Source organism: Mixophyes fleayi, chromosome 3 (genome assembly GCF_038048845.1).
Source record: "Mixophyes fleayi isolate aMixFle1 chromosome 3, aMixFle1.hap1, whole genome shotgun sequence".
Classification (NCBI taxonomy): domain Eukaryota; kingdom Metazoa; phylum Chordata; class Amphibia; order Anura; family Limnodynastidae; genus Mixophyes; species Mixophyes fleayi.
The window spans coordinates 189,906,514-189,922,104 of record NC_134404.1 but is presented as its reverse complement, the minus strand read 5'-3'; the positions used below and the strand labels follow the sequence as shown (position 1 = coordinate 189,922,104).

Genomic DNA, 15,591 nt, shown 5'->3' with positions numbered 1-15,591 from the left:
TACATAGGCAGGCTGAATCTACAACCACATTTGGTGTTCAAAATCTCACAAGGGCAACACCTGGAATTCAGATGTTTTTCCTTCCATTATTCACGTGATTCCTTCACAATATTTTTGGAACAGATCCAGGACATGTCTTATGGACTATGGGAATTACAGTCCCAGCTGTGCACTAACATCAATGAAGCATGTGGGAGTCAGATATTAAATGCTTTCTGACATTTTAGCATTGCAGATGTCTTTTGGTATTGGCAGAACACAGCCGAGGAGTATTGTGGAGTTCCAAGTCTCCAGTACAGCAATCGGAGTAGATATGCTTTGGCTTATCTTTTCGAAATTTGACTTTGCTGCTTTATAGGGTCTCCCAAGAAAGTTGTCCTGATATATTCTGTGCGTTAACCAGGTACTAAAGTTTATTGCTTGCCAAGGGGACCTCTCACAATATCCCCTTTTCTTAAAGGTTTCAGGAAGATCAGAAACCTCATAGCATAGGTCTTCCATCACAGACACAATTTCAAAACATCACCTGATTGAACCAAATGGTTTATTTTAGTCTCCAGTAGCTTGTCAAAGCAGTGGTGTATGTTGCAAATGATTTATTGTGGGCCACTGATACCTACATGCCAACCTCTATTGTTAAGAGTTTTTCGGAGTCATGGCTTCCTCTGGTATCCAGCATATAGGGGAAGATGGATGATGCTGAGAGATAATAGTATAACATAATTTCAACATCAACTAGCAAAATACTAAGCAATAGAAGATTGCGAATGGCTCTATTAGACATTCATGTATATAAGTATTTATTTGATTATTCTTTGCATAATGCAGTATCGCAGGTATTTATATCCTGTTTCGTGGCTTGTGGTGCAAAGGAGTCCTATACCCTTCCACAGGAGAAGACATGGACTGTATCCCGGCAACATGGATGACCTGCTCCACCAGTCCTAGGACAGAAATATAGAATATTGGTTAAAACATGTACTCCTAAAGCACAACACTTCTATGCAACTAAACAGATAGAAATAGACAGAGATAATGTCAGAACGTTATAATTTAAAGGGTAGATGGAACTGGAAAAATGTACAAAGGCAGAGATAGATATATATATATATATATATATATATATATATACACAAGTTAACCCGTGCATGATACTCATGCATTCTAGTTAAATCAAGCTACTTAAGGTCTTAAAAGGGTTCTTGTCATGCATTTGGGCCTAGCCCAGGCCTCCTCAGGGGAAGAGCGTTACTTCCCGACGCAAGCGCCCTTTTTAATGTGTGTTCATGAGGTAAAATTACCTCCCGAAAATGAGTTTGACCCCTCAACTCGTAAATTTAGCCTTTACTACCCCTCCCACGGGGGGAAGGGGGGATGATGGAAGTTAACTGACTTCACTATTCTAATTTTTTTGTCAAATAATGTCAGTATACCAAATTTCAGGTCAATTGGATGAGCCCTTTCTGAGAAAATAGTTTTTTCCACACACACACTAACACACGCCGCTAGGCTTTTACTTTTATATATTAGATAATGCTAAGAATTTAGTAGGTCAGTGTATAACTCTGCCCAGCAGGTGGCGCTGCAGCTTGTTTGTTTGTTTTTTCACACACAGACTAACACACGCCGCTAGGCTTATATATATTACAAGTTAACCCGTGCATGATACTCATGCATTCTAGTCAAATCAAGCTACTTAAGGTGTTAAAAAGGTTCTTGTCATGCATTTGGGCCATAGCCCAGGCCTCCTCAGGGGAAGAGCGTTACTTCCTGACGTAAGCGCCCTTTTTTTAACGTGGTTTTGTCCACATGTCACCACCTCATCATTCTTCTCCATCACCTCATCCTTCCTTTTCATCGCCACATCTATCCAGATGTCTATCCAGACACAGGGATCTCTCTCAGCGGTCCTGAGTATCACACTCCTCTCACTCTGTCACCCCCGGCAACCACCAACCACTCCCAACTGTCACTTCTCCTTCAAGAAATATATTTTTTTTTTAAATCTTTATAAACACTTTTAACAATTAAAAAATTAAATTAACAAATTAAAAACATCTTAGTATACCAAATTTCAGCCCTTTCTGAATTTTTTTTTCCACACACTAAGAATTTAGTAGGTCAGTGTATAACTCCGCCCAGCAGGTGGCGCTGCAGCTTGGTTTTATTTTTTCCACACACAGACAAACTAACACACGCCACTAAGCATTTATATTATAGATGTGTATATAATATATATATATATATATATATATATATATATATATATATATATGTATATAAACTCTTCACTGGCAACATATTAAAATGCGTTACTTACCAAACAACACTAATTAAATACTAAAACACAGTTATTACAAGCAGCTTACACATATTTAATAAAAACTACAGCAAACACAAACAACCATGCCCATATCTAATTAAAGACAGAGATAATACAGATATTTAAATACACGGATATTACATATCTTAAAAATAGAAAATATGCAACTTCCACATATTTATTGAAATATATTGATAAAATATTTTATTTTATATTTTTATACACACATAAATGAACAGAAAATCTACCAAAAGGACATGCAATTAACATAATTAATCATCATCACCATTTATTTATATAGCGCCACTGATTCTGCAGCACTGTACAGAGAACTCATTCACATCAGTCCCTGCCCCATTGGAGCTTACAGTCTAAATTTCCTAACACACACACACACAGACAGAGATAGAGAGACTAGGGTCAATTTTGATAGCAGCCAATTAACCTACCAGTATGTTTTTGGAGTGTGGGAAGAAACCGGAGCACCCGGAGGAAACCCACACAAACACAGGGAGAACATACAAACTCCACACAGATAAGGCCATGGTCGGGAATTGAACTCATGACCCCAGTGCTGTGAGACAGAAGTGCTAACCACTAAGCCACTGTGCGAATATACAGCCTCTGGGCACACTTCATTCCCTCCTTCACTCTCCAAAGTGCAAGTCATCCTTTTAGCCACCTCTGATTTGAAGGACAGTGGAATGTGCACCTGATTATGTTGAATGGTATTTTCCTGCATCTGGACCTATCAAGCAGTATTGGACGCTCAAAGAAGACAAACTGCAAAAACATGAATATCGAGATGAGAGAGAAGGAGGCAGATAACATCAGTTTGGTTTTCCCAATTATAACTCTGAGAACTGAAGACTCATTAGTGGGATCTAATGATCCAGGGCCTACTTTGTCCAACAGGGGACGTATGAGGCTGTAAAAACTAGTGTGGAAAGCATGATTTGCAAAAAAACAAACAAAATGATAACAATGGTTCAGTGAGTGATAGGCTAGTGCTATCAATATCACTATGTCATGCCTCCCATGTGACACTCATTTCAAGTGAATGTTAGTTTCAAAAAATATTTGTAAACTTTGTGGATAAATGATCCCTTACCCCTAATTAATTTTGTCATGTTGGCAAGTCTGCTTACTGACAAAACACCCAAATTCTTTAATTCATGGACACTGCCAGAATGCTTTAGTGTTTATCACTCATTCATCAACCAATATCTTTAGTTTTAACAAGTCGCTGGCAAAATTTATATCTTTGTTAAATGTTGGCAGCTGTTTTTTAAGGCTCATTCAAACTGCTCTGAGAATTGTGTAGGCATCAGATCCATTTTTCATGATGTCTGCACACTTCAGACATTCAAATTATCAGCAGTATAAACCGTAAATGCCAGAGAATCATGCATGTTTTCTCTGACCTGCTGATTACACTGCTGCTGTATAAATGTCAGAGGCATGCAGGCATGCCTGTACTGAGATCAATGATTTCAATACATGCATTATTTTCAAAGTGGTTCGTCCACATCGCATTCCAACTGTAACAATGTAGACCTCATTTAGGGGCCTATTTATGAATGGCCACATATGCCCAATAGATACCATAACTTACTGCAATGATAAGGGATGATATTATATGGACATTTATTAATAAATGAGCCCAGGATAGTGTGTCTGATAAGAGGCTGTCCCGGGTATATCTTTGCTTCATTATAGCACTGAAGGTCATAACAAGAGAGCAAAAAATCGGCCAAGACTGTAGTCTCCATTGACAAGTGCTTAGCCCATACTTGTCAACTTTGGCAAGATTGAATCCGGGAGATCCGGGTGAGGTGGATGTGTGGGGGCAGGGCTCAGTGAATCATGTCTCTTAGCCCCACCCCATAAATGGACATAATGGCAGGGGGCGGGACTAAGATGACGCGTGAATCGCGTCCTAAGTCCCACCCCCACCACTTAACTAATGAAAGGCCAGAATCCAGGAGGTTGCCCTGCTCTCACAAGAGTCCGGGAGGACTCTCAGAAATTCGGAAGTCTCACAGACATTCCGGGAGAGTAGGCAACTATGACTTAGCCTAATGCAGGAGATGCGGTAGGCTTTTGTTAAATACATTAGTTACTTTAAAGTGCTTAAACCATGAGGAAAAAGCCGTTTCCGCGTGGTTTATGGCTTAATAAATAGGCCCCATAGTGTTAGTAAATCCAGGTAGAAGGTGCAATTTTGTACCTTGGCAAAACCAGGTTGCATCCCTTGCATCACAACATGATTTGTCCAGGTGCACATTTACAGCCTTTAGTTGGATTTACCACCAACTCTAAATGGGGCTCAGTGTTTGCAAACTCTGACTTTCTCTGACACTCATCTGAAAAAGCCCTTATACACAGCATCTGGTACTATAGGTTCAACTGCCCAGTAAACGAAGCCTCATTTTGAACTGTAATCATTAAAACCCTTGGATTTGCTTGTACTTGTATTATATAAGCAGCAGTGAAGCCCTGCTTGGTAAACTTATTAATTCATTTCTATTATTGATTTAAAGCAACAAATTTCAATTTCACCTACTGTTGTCATATAGAGTTATTATGCAAGTAGAGAGAGCTGAAGTTAATTACAAACAGGCTCCTGCAGTAGGATTGCTTCATGCACACAGACACATCAGGAGGGAATCACATGAAAAGCCTGATCTGCATTAAAACCCAGGCATACAAATTCATCTCTGTGTAGTAGAAGCTTGTGAGAGAATCTACCTGTCACAAGAGACCCTCTCTTGTTTTCTAGCTGATTCAGACTGTACCAAGACATGTGACCAACTAGTCTGCTAAGCACCACCTTCTCCTCTGTGCTCATGATCACAAATCGCCTGTGTTATTCCTTGCTCCAAAACCTGTCTGTGAGCTTATTATCCATTAATTACACAGTTGTTCAAACAGTTATATAAGAGCTGTAGGGCTTGATAAAGTTTAAGGTCCCTCTCGATTAACTAATTTTACTGTTCAAGGATTGTGTTTAATAAAACACATGATTAAAATGACAGGAGGAACAAACTGTGTTTGTTGATATGAATAATCAAACAGTGAAAAGGAGGTGTGCTCCAGTGTTTGTTCTCAGTGGGAACAATTTGCACATTTATTTATAGAAAAAGCGGGATGTTGTCGATCTGTCGACAATGAACCTGTCGACATTCAGATTGTCGACACAAAATGTTGTCGACAGAATGTCAACATGTTCATTATGTCTACATGGTTAAAATAGTGACATTGTGTCTGTCGATAGGTTGTAATATTGAGTCACAATGTCGACATTAAAAAAGGTAATGTCACCCGCATTGATGTTCCAGGGCATCCAATGGTGCCTGTGCATAGGGGTAGTCCCAAAAGATGTTCTGAGATGTTTCCCTGCTGACAATGCACCAGGGGCAGTAAACATATCTGCACAGGTTCCAGGAGAGCATGACTGTCCTGAGACGCAATCCCCCCCTGAATAGCAATCCAGGCAGGCGCGGGCTGGCAATTTCCCGCCCCGGGGGGGGCGCAGAGGCGTCCGCATCACATGACACGGGATGCAGTCGCGTCATTGATGACGCGGTCACATCCCGTGTCATGTGATGCGGCCGCCTGTGCGATGACGCGGCCGCATCTCGTGTCATGAGATGCGGCCGCCGGTAAAAATCTGCGATTTTGAATCTGGGTGCGGCCGGCCAGCCTACCCCCCGGCCCTAACATCGGTGATTCTGAGCCCCCCTGCCCCTGAATCCATGCCAAGTCTTTATGTCTATTTGTCAGCCTCTTAGAGGCCATATTCTCCCAAACATGTTTTACAGTTGCTGCAGGGAGCCCTGGAAAAGACTCCATCACGTCCTTAGCTCTTGTGGATAGTTTTGTGCTTCCACAATACTGGTTTAACTACCTCACAAATTGTCCAACATCCAGGGAGAACCAGGGAGTGGTCCCACTTGTCCCAGCCAAGGCCCCACCAAAGGGGCAGGAGGAAAATGTGAGACATTGAGTTCCCAGCAGGGCTGATATGCTGATGCAGTTACAAACAAAGAAGGCTTGCAGCATGGTGGGGATATCTTGCCTTTGAGGGGCCCCTTATACTTAACTGACTGCTTTAGTCTTTCCATTTTTGAGCCCAAGATGAAGTGGATGACTGCCCTTGTGATGGTCTTGCAGATCACAGCAATGGGTGGCCATGCTAGGTCCGAGTACTGCAGAACAGGAAGGATCTTGTTGCGCTGCACCAGTGCTTTCCCTTCAGTGATGAGGTCTCTTGGGCTCCACAGTCCAATTTTCTGTCTTACTGTCGCAAGTCTCTCCTCTCCACCAAACCAGACTTTATTGTAAAGAGAAATAAAGCGGGGGATGGAAGACGCCACTGCCCGAAGAGCATTGGCTCTGACTTCCCACAGATGACCTTTGCCTGAAGCTCACCCCAAAGTTCTTGCATGTCTGGATGAATGCTGGTCAGCGCAGAAAACAGTGACGTCATGAGAACGAGCACTTGGCCTCTTATGAGTTGGAACAACAAACAAAAAAAAGAGGTGAAAAAGGGCAGCTTTGTCTGATCCCAGACAGATGTGGGAAGGGGTCAGTCTTCCAGTCGTTCACCAACACTAAGCTGTAAGTGTGAACATATAAACAAAACATTCCTCCCAAACAAAACCTATGCAGTGCCCTATGCATAAACTCATGATCAAAGACTGACTAGGGGCGCATGTGCATGGTGATCTTTAATGTAATGGACCTTGTCCCTGAGCAGGGCAAGGCTATCTGCAATCCTGCAGCCAGGAATGCTACAGGTCTGCTCTGGGTGAACTATCTGTCTAATGACAGCTTTTAGCCTGTTGGCTAGTATCTTGGCGGGGAACCTATAGTCCACGTTCAGGAGAGAGATGGGACGCCAATTTTTAAGATCACATCTCTACACTTTAAACAGGATCTTAATCATTCCCTTCCACAGTGTAGGAGGCATTCAGCCCTCTAGCACCATCTCCTCATACAGCTCTAGCAGGTCCGGGCCAATGAGATCCCACAGTGCTAAATAGTTTTGCTGAGAGACCACCACTGCTCTGGGTCCTACCTGGCCTAAAAGATCTAGAGGAAGAGAATATATCTTCCAGCGCCTGGGGAGCATTCATGGTTGCTTTACCTGCTAGATCAATAGTGTTAGTGATACCTGACAGCAATTTATCAGCCATGTTGCTGTCAGTGGTCTTAGGCGAGTAGAGGTTGCCATAGTAGTCTGACGACTCCCATGGCCCTCTTTCCTCTTAATGGGAATATTGGTCTCTTCTCACAGTTCAGACAGGGGCGTGTGGCCAGAGTAGAGATTCCTGAAAAAGAAAGAGTTATATTTCTTACATTTCTCACCCTTCTCCAAATCCTCCTTTTCAGGCTCCCCTTGGTGTCCTCCAGGTCCAGCATTGACTGCAGTTGTCTTTGCAGCCTCCTGAAGTCACTCTTCCTTTCACATGTCTTTAGCCTGAAATAAACTGCAAATTGTGAACTTAACACATTCCCACCATTTAGACATACAATCAAAATTTTACATTCTTCCATGTGTATACATAAAGAGAGAAAACTGTTGTTATAGAATAAGTGTGTTTTTAAAATTGTTGATATGTGACTTTTCTAATAAACTAGAAATTATTTTTCTCCTGTTACTTTAAGAGGAGTTGCAACTGTGGGCCCGATTCACTTTCAGATGTACGTCTATTTGTGTAGCGCATCTTGCAATACAAGTCCGAGTGCAAATGACCTGTCTGTATATCTGACTATATAACTGAACCCTGTGGTATAGAAGACTATACATCACCTGTGACTACATAAATGACCCCCTGCGTGTGTGTGTGTATGTGTATAATTGTTAGGAACCCCTCAAACCGGTATGGCAAAACCCGGAGTCTGCTCTGAGAGTCTGGTATTCACTGTTGCCTCTAGTGGTGGGGACAGACTTGGCTGCAGACTAACAAAGGGTCGCGAGATGCGTACCAGCTGGGGGGAACCCAGGAAGGCAGAATGAAGTCCAGGCAAGGGTCGAGGGCGGGCAGCAGACAGAGTATCCAATAGACAAGCCGTGGTCAGAGGTCACAGGCAGAACAGCAGCGTAAGAGTCCAGGCAGAAGGTCAAGGGGCACAGGCAATCAATCGTAGTCAGTTAACAAGGCAAGGGTCGGCAACAATTATCAGAATCGAATTTAAACAGAGAGCGAGGGACACAGCAGGCTTAGTATGCTGCAAGCAGGAACTATAACCGGCAGGAAGGCTTTGCCCCTTCCTGCCTTAAATAGCAGCATGGCCCAGTGGGAGAGAGGCAGTCCCAGGGGAGGTAATTATCCAGCTGGCCACTTTACTATTTGCGCGCGCGCCTGGCTGTCCTAAATTCCGGAGTGCAGCGCTGCACAATGAAAGCGTCGGCTGGGACAACCCGGAAGTGACGTCCCGGTCGTCATGACGACGGCCAGGACGCGAAGGCAGAGAGTCGCGGCGGCGCCCGGAGCCGCATCGGCTCATGACAATAATATATATATATATGGTGGCTTAGTGGTTAGCACTTCTGCCTTACAGCACTGGGGCCATGAGTTCAATTCCCGACCATGGCCTTATCTGTGAGGAGTTTATGTGTTCTCCCTGTGTTTGTGTGGGTTTCCTCCGGGAGCTCCGGTTTCCTCCCACACTCCAAAAACATACTGGTAGGTTAATTGGCTGCTAGCAAATTGACCATAGTCTCTCTCTGTCTGTCTGTGTGTGTGTGTTAGGGAATTTAGACTGTAAGCCCCAATGGGGCAGGGACTGATGTGAGTGAGTTCTCTGTACAGCGCTGCGGAATTAGTGGCGCTATATAAATAAATGGTGATAAGGATGATAATGATATATATATATAAACATCTCAAGTCTCTGGGCTAGATTTACTAAGCTGCGGGTTTGAAAAAGTGGGGATGTTGCCTATAGCAACCAATCAGATTCTAGCTGTCATTTTGTAGAAGGTACTAAATAAATGAAAGCTAGAATGTGATTGGTTGCTATAGGCAACATCCCCACTTTTTCAAACATGCAGCTTAGTAAATCTAGCCCTCTGTCTTCTAGCATTGCACCATATAGGCATCTCCGTTTTTATCCCAGACAATCACATTTGAGCAAATTCACAGTGTGACCAGAAATGTATTTTTAAACATGTTAATGTGCCTAATCAGCTTTTTTGGCATTCTTTCTCTGATAAATTTATTAAACTGTTTTGCATTTTAAGTGTCTCATACTTGTGAAAATAGCAATGAAGCAATGAAAAATATTAGCATATTTTGATAAATGTAGGAAATTCATAATATGTAGGAGCAGAGTACAGTGCTGTGATAAATGTACTAGGAGGAGGTAGAGTTAAAGCTGCACAATTGCACAGCCTTCATGTGTAATGAATTTGCCATGGAAACAGACAGAAATTAGACCGATTGATGCTGTAACTCCTCACTGTTGATCTGATGTTCATTGGATGGAGAAAGCTAGGCTGTACCTTATCTTACTAAACAAACACACTGTCATTACTCTGTAGGACTAATGTCACAGTGCACCAGAGGAAAATGATTTATAGATATATTTGTTATAGTTGAGTTGATATAGTTGATTTTGGAAACAGTTATGTAGGAAATGTTATGCCCTTCCCTCAATTGCCCTTCCCTCAATACTAAATTTCATGAGAGTGTGATACCTATTACATAATAACATTCCTAGTAGATATAATCACTAAAATACATAGTGAATAACAAAAAATAAGAAAAAAGGCCCTTTGTTACATATTTCTTTAATGGTTTTCAATTAAATGTGTGGCTACAGAACACTACATATGGTATAATTTATAACAGGATGCATGTGGTATTATGAAAATCGCCAAGAAATCATGCTCATTAATCAAATAACCTACTTATTGCAGCTCTTTGTTGTCTTCTATTTATAATAATATAACTCTTGGTAGTATTATTATAGTTTATTTATGAAGCATAAACATAGGGAGAGTCTGCTCTTGAGAAAATGTTTGGTTGGGCAACATTCAAGTCACTTGCATTTATTTGGAAGTCACATTTAATGCTGCTCTATCAACCATTTCTTGCAATTTGCTGTAGAATATTATATAGTATATTGTAGTATATAGTATATTGTAGTTTTTGGAAAGTATAAAAACTCTGTCGCACGCCGGTCTCCTGCAGCTGCCACCCGGGATCCAGAGCACTTACCCATCTCCTGACTCTCCGCTCATCCCCTCCGGCTGTTATGTCGGCGGCGACTCTGCGTATGTGCAGAACCGCCTCACCTTTCAAGCCTTCCCTGCTCTCCTATTCGTTGTCAGTTATTGCCAGCTCCGTATAAGGCTCCTCCCCTCACTCTTCAGCGCTGGTTCTGTCAGTCAGATTCCTGGCCTGGAAGCAGCTCCCAATGCTCTCTGTGCTACCTCCACTCCTGAGTGGTAAACTACCGCAGATCTTCGCTCACCAATCTCCACTCCTTAGTGGTAACTGCTGCAAATCATCACTATTTCTCCAGTGTACTGCCGCAGATCATCTTTCTCTATTTCTCCAGTGTACTGCCGCAGATCATCTTTCTCTATTTCTCCAGTGTACTGCCGCAGTTCATCGCTCACCAATCTGCACTCCTTAGTGGTAACTGCTGCAAATCATCACTATTTCTCCAGTGTACTGCCGCAGATCATCTTTCTCTATTTCTCCAGTGTACTGCCGCAGTTCATCGCTCACCAATCTCCACTCCTTAGTGGTAACTGCCGCACCTCCTTGTTTCCTGTGCTCCTCTCCTGTATCAACCTTCGCTTTCTGTGCTTTGTTCTCTAACACTACTCACTGGAAACTTCCTTAGAGGGCCGCAACCTGCAGGGTGGAAGCCGTTAAGCCTAAATTCCCTTGCGGGAATCCCTATCGAAAACCTTCCGCTTTGTCAGACTCTGTGCCTCTGGGAGAAGTACAGCCAAACCCAGCTGAGACTCAGAAGGATCATATCCATCTTAGTGGAACGTGAAGCTCTAATAAGTCAATATGTATTTTGCTTACGTAAAATACATAGCAATAAGAACAAGACTGAATAATTTATTTCTCATTACGTTTAACAGTCTCACAGTAGTAGTCAGTAATCCACCAAACCGCAAAATGCACCAAAGACCACCCAACATATTTCAAACCCACCTCAATAGGAAAATATTGCTGATATTAGTATAACTGAATAGTTATAACTGAATAGCTTTAGGTGTTGTGTGAATGTTACTTTGAGTTCTACCACTATTTTGTGCAGAGAATCCAATTCAGACACACATCACAGACAATTAGGCCAATGTCCAATAGCAGCACAAGTAAATCAGGTACCTATCAGGTACCTATATAACCAAATATTGAAAGCATAGAGGCTGCCCACTAGCTATTGGTCTGAAGATGTTTTGGTTGAGAAAAGTGAAGTGGACTGGTGTAAAAACAAACCCAATTTGGATAAGAGAACAGAAAATATGTTATATTTGTTTTTAGAACGTAAGTTGGCAGGGATTTTCAAAAGACAAGCAAAATGTCTTGTAAACAAACCAATACAATGCTGTAATATGATAAAACAGTTCATGCTTATCCATCTTTAATAATTATTTTTTTGTGCCATTAAGTGACACAGTGCTTTTTAGGTCATATAGCTGAACACAAAGCAGCAAACATTTTATAATAATGAATTAAAAACATATATGATACGGGCAGGGCCACCTGTTGTGGGATTCATGCACTATATTGTTGCGTACTGATGCTGGGGCAGTGTGCGTTGCTGGTGCAGTACAACATGATGTAGTATGAGTATGTGTGTGTGTGTGGGGGGGGGGGGTATTTATTTCTCCTAATGACCCGCAAACTTACATTATTAGTACCCCAATTACAACAATAAATACCATAACAATACATTATTTGTGCCAAAATTACAGCAGTAAAAAAAAAAACACACACACTCATACTACATCAATACCCGCCCACATTACAGCAACCAAAATTACCCCCCCACATTACAGCAACCGTCGTCACCTCCCACATTACAGCAACCAGCATCACCCCCCACATTACAGCAACCAGCATCACCCCCCACATTACAGCAACCAGCATCACCCCCCACATTACAGCAACCAGCATCACTCCCACATTACAGCAACCGTCGTCACCCCCCACATTACAGCAACCAGCATCACACCCCACATTACAGCAACCAGCATCACCCCCCACATTACAGCAACCAGCATCACTCCCCACATTACAGCAACCGTCGTCACCCCCCACAATACAGCAATACCCTCTCCTACTTATTAACAATACTAAGCCCCAAACACACTACAACATGGCCACCACTACGTCACCCCATACTACAGCAATGCCACCAATTATACAGGCGCCACTGTAGGAAACCAATGTTTTGCTATTTTCAAATCTCCCACAAAATAGCAACAACAGAATACTTACACACATATAATTAACAGGTACCCTTTTCCCTCAATTAAATAGTAATGGCAGAATTTTCATGAATCATTCCACATGAAATAAAACTCTAACAAATATATCAGAAAAAACATAACTATTGAACGATCATTTGAACCCACACGGCCGCATTAAAAGTATTTCCATCTACAGCAAAATGTCAGAGAAAAATATTTTTTTTACTACAGTAACTGGATATGCGTCTTTTCTAGTCATTTTAAATAACACAGTATATAAATTAAGGGGGGTAAAGGAGGTGGGTGAGAGATAATTGGATGTGATCCATCAGTTTGATTAGATAGGAAACATTTAGATTATTTACCTGGAGACGTCTACCCCCTTGACTCACAGGCAGGGCCGACAAGAGGAATTTTGGGCCCCGGTACAGCAACTTCTTTGGGCTCCCGTCATATTCAACAATGAGAGACTTGCCTTTGGCAGAAATTCATATTATGCCACACCATAGTGCCCCCAGCTCATAATATGTCACATCGCAGTGCCCTCAGGTCATATTATGCCACATAATATTACCCTCAATTCATATTTGGCCATGCAGTAGTGCCCACAAATCATATTATGGCATAGTAGTGCCCCCAAATCATATACCATACAGTAGTGCTCCCAAATAACAGTATGCCATACAGTAGTGCCCCCAAATAACAGTATGCCATAGTAGTGCCCCAAATCAATAGTAGTGACCAGACAAAAACTCATTCACAAATAAAAATTGATACATATCAGAGATACTGAGAGTGTGAGTCCCAGGAGCAGCTTAATACCCCATTTACAATGCAAAGAAAAATAGATATATTGACACAATCACAGATAAAATGTATGACAAGCAGCGTTTTTTCCTCTTAATTAAAAATCTCCGTACAGATAAATATGCAAGAAACATTACAGCGCAATAATGAGCAATACATAGTGTTTTAAACATCATTGGATACACAGTAGTGCAGAAAGGATGGTGAAAAACACCTTGGACACGAGAAAATATATGAACTTACCCGATTATGGCATCCTGTGTTGTGTTTATCTACTGGGCGCGCTGGGCGTGGAGTGATCAGTAGCTGTCAGCTCATACAGGCAGTTGGGAGCACGGGCCGAGGGCAGTGGTCGAAGTGGAAATTTAGAAGTGGGGGTATAGAACATATACCTGAATGGAGTATGAAGGCTTGATTTTTTTTTTAACACTTGTCCCCTCTGTGCATTCCCATTCTTCATTACTACTTGTGTTTTATGATGGCTGCATCGCTGACATTCCCATTCTTAAGATGTCTCTCCCTTTACACTTTCTTTTAGCTATGCCCCTGCACCATCTTACCCTTTGTCCCTCTCACCCCTCTTCCTGCACCCCCTTCCCCCTGGCTCTCACCCCTCTTCAAGCACCACCTTCCCCTGGCTCTCTCATCCCTCTTCCAGCACCCCTTTTCCCCCTGGCTCCCACCCCTCTTCCAGCACCCCTTTCCCCCTGGCTGTCACCCCTCATCCAGCACCCCCTTTTCCCCCTGGCTCTCACCTCACTTCCAGCACCCCTTTTCCCCCTGGCTCTCATCCCTCTTCCAGCACCCCTTTTCCCCCTGGCTCTCACCTCTCTTCCTGCACCCCCTTTTCCCCCTGGCTCTCACCCCTCTTCCAGCACCCCCTTTTCCCCCTGGCTCTCACCCCTCTTCCAGCACCCCTTTTCCCCCTGGCTCTCACCCCTCTTCCAGCACCCCTTTTCCCCCTGGCTCTCACCCCTTTTCCCCCTGGTTCTCACCCCACTTCCAGCACCCCTTTTCCCCCTGGCTCTCACCCCTCTTCCAGCACCCCCCTTTCCCCCTGGCTCTCTGTTCTCTTCCTGCACTCATTCCACCCTGGCTATCTCACACTCCTGACAACTCCCCCCCCTTTGCAAAAATCGCGGCACCCCCCGTGACCAACCACGAAAATCGCGGCCCCCCCGTGCGATCCCCTCCCTCATTCACAAAAATAAAAATCTGCAAACTGTGTCCACATTACAGGGCACAGTGCAGAGTGATCCAGCGCAACGGAGGTGGCTGGTTCCTGGGGAGGAGCCAGCCATCAGAAAGCCTGGGAAAGTGTCGGGCCAGCCCATCTAGCCACCGGCCCTTCTGGCATTTGCCAGAAGTGCCAGATGGCCAGTCCGGCCCTGGATACGGGTACAAAAAAAAGAGGGCTAATGACACCAAATATATAGAAATTGGGCCAATTTGTCTTCGCTCCCATTTCCAGAGCGCACATGGAGAGTACACCACAATAGACCATTAATCAAAACAAAGCAAGAGTGTAAATGGACATGTATCACTGCATTTGTTCACCTGAGCTGTGTCCACTGAAAGTTCAATGATCAGTGTTTGTAAAAAAGTATAGCATCACTATTTTGTTAAATAGTAATGCAGTGTTTACCACAAGATGAACACATTTGCAAGGCAACACACTGCAGGCAGATGTACAGCTGCCCATGTGTACGCACTCTAAAGGGCTGATTTACATTTCACTTTCTAGCAATTTGGCAATTCCATGATCACCGCTATTTGCCGAATTAGGAGAAGATTTATTTTTTTTTAAAATGCATTTGGTAATGTCCTCCAACCTAGCTGAGTAGAGGACGTGATTATGGATCTGGTAAGCTTCTGCTAAGTGACTTGCTAAATCAGCCACAATAGTGTCCATAGGACGCCAGTGCTCAGTTTTAGGAGCAGAGCTGTGCCATATATAATATTTAGTTATTACACGCAAAAATGGAGCAGAGCTGACTTCCACCACCTTACT

The 15,591-nt window shown here is 43.0% G+C and overlaps 1 long non-coding RNA gene across 2 annotated transcripts in view; it reads right to left on the bottom strand.

Annotated features, from left to right (window-relative positions):
* Positions 1-505: 505 nt before the first annotated feature.
* Positions 506-15,591, bottom strand: part of LOC142142835 (uncharacterized) — a 29,656-nt gene continuing 14,570 nt past the window's right edge. The window contains exons 2-3 of one of the 2 annotated variants that reach the window (XR_012689349.1): positions 7,688-7,808; positions 506-944 (exon numbers count right to left, since the gene is read on the bottom strand). This is a non-coding gene — a long non-coding RNA (uncharacterized LOC142142835). The remainder of the gene's footprint in view (positions 945-7,687; positions 7,809-15,591) is intronic. The other variant, XR_012689348.1, reaches the window with a different exon arrangement.